At 35.4% G+C, this 2,047-nt stretch overlaps 1 pseudogene; it reads left to right on the top strand.

Moving 5' to 3' along the window:
- The first annotated feature begins 340 nt into the window (after positions 1–340).
- Positions 341–406, top strand: LOC123850388 (U4 spliceosomal RNA; annotated as a pseudogene).
- The last annotated feature ends 1,641 nt before the right edge of the window (positions 407–2,047 follow it).

Raw genomic sequence — 2,047 nt, 5'->3', positions numbered from 1 at the left:
GAAGTTTCAGGAAGACTATGTGTTCTAAGCTGCGTCTTGACCCATAAATTCCCTACACCAACTGGTAACCAGACACATGTGTCAATTTCTAAAAGACAAATGTAGATGACCCCTAAAAAGATGGCTTTATGTCAATGACCTAGACTGTCCATTTCTACTAACTTTTCCAACTATCTCATGAGGGTCATATATGGGTAGTCAAGCTTTCCACAAAGAAATAAAGTTTGACAAATCTTCCCATACTACTATGTTTCCAAATAAAAGATCCATTTTCTGAAGAAAGCAACTAGAATTTATACGCAAACATAATTTTTAGAAAATTACTTTGGAGTAGATATGGAGCTTTGCACAGTGGTAGTATCGTAGCCAATGAGGTTTATCCGAGGCGCAATTATTGCTAATTGGAGTAGATATGGATGTGAATTTATTCTGTTGAGTCATATTTACCTGATCTCATCTTTAACACTGGTCATGATGCTGCATTTCAATGGTGTAAACCATAAAACAGTTAAAAGGCATTAAGATTTACTCCCCATGATACTCCTAGGGAAATTTTGTAATAATCCTGTTGAGGTTGTTTTCATACCTAGAGTTTATTTATTTGTTTGACTTCTAAATGGATACACTTACTTAGCTCAGGCTTCACAACATTACATCATTGGACAAAAGTCCATAGAAAAATGTGGCACCAATGACAGGAACATATAGAACAATTTGAGATTGTGAAATAATCTGTCAATTAAGAGGTTCATTTATAAGCACGGAAAACCCACCACAAAGTGGCTTAAAAGGTGGCTGGGTGATAGACATTGGGGAGGGTATGTGCTATGGGTGAGCTCTGTGAATTGTGTAAGACTGGTTGAATCACAGACCTGTACCTCTGAAACAAGTAATACATTATATGTTTAAAAAAAGAAGAAGAAGAATATAGCAGGAAGGGAAAAATGAAGGGGGGGGAATCAGAGGGGAAGATGAAACAAACTGAGGGTTCTAGAGGGGTGGGGGGTGGGGGGATGGATAAGCCTGGTGCTGGGTATTAAAGAGGGCACGTACTGAATGGAGCACTGGGTGTTATATGCAAACAATGAATCATGGAACACTACATCAAAAACTAATGATGTGATGTATGGTGATTAACATAACATAATAAAATTTTAAAAAATAAAATAAATAAAAAAATAAAGGGCACTAATTGGCTGTAGTAAGTAGAAACAAAAAGAGACCAAGCTTTAGACTTGATTTGATTCAGGGCAACACAAAGTCAACAAGACAGCTTTTCTCCTTTCTTCTCCTTTACCTTCAGCTGTGTTAACTTCATCCCCAAAGTGCCACTCTTTTCAGTGACAATTTCAAGGGCTATATACACTTCTTTATCATCAGTGGAAGGAGAGAGACTCAGAAAAATTCCTGATGAGACAGAAGAGACTTATTTCCCATCCGACCATAACAAACCTTTTACCCAGTCTTCTTAGAACTGAGTCAGGGATGACAAGTTTTTTTTCATATTTTCAAATTATGGTCATACTGAAAATATTTTATAAACTATTATGGTATATTTCCATTTTAACACCTTCATGTAAGAATTTCATAGTGCCAGAAAATGATGACCTTGAAGTATAAAGACAGTATTTTGATTATAGGGCAGAACATTTTTGCTATCACCTTTAAAATGTTGCCACATTCATTAACTTCTTGGGTTATAAAAAGCACATAGAATCCATTTCCTATCCTTCAGTACATTTTTATATCCACAATGCAGTAATCAGATACTGATGAATGTAATAATTTGGGGAGAATTTAAAGATTAAAACTTTTCAGGCAGCACAATGATTTAAAATCAACCAGGAAAAGGCTCCCTCAAAATATTGTTTTATGTAATTTTCTAGCCATTACCATAATAACAAAGTAAAACTAGTTCAATTTTATAAAGAAACTAAAGGAAAATGTTTCACGTTTGCTGTTCCCTTGAAAACACCATTATTAGTGATCAGTTGAAGAGGGCAAAATTTTAATTTGGGGGGGGAAGGGTGGAATCCTTTTTAGGCAA

This window comes from Mirounga angustirostris, unplaced genomic scaffold, assembly GCF_029215605.1.
Source record: "Mirounga angustirostris isolate CCGP_5_RB_7025 unplaced genomic scaffold, mMirAng1.0.hap1 SCAF_15, whole genome shotgun sequence".
Taxonomy (NCBI): Eukaryota; Metazoa; Chordata; class Mammalia; order Carnivora; family Phocidae; genus Mirounga; species Mirounga angustirostris.
The sequence above is the reverse complement of the archived record's forward strand: the minus strand, read 5'-3'. Positions and strand labels throughout refer to the sequence as shown.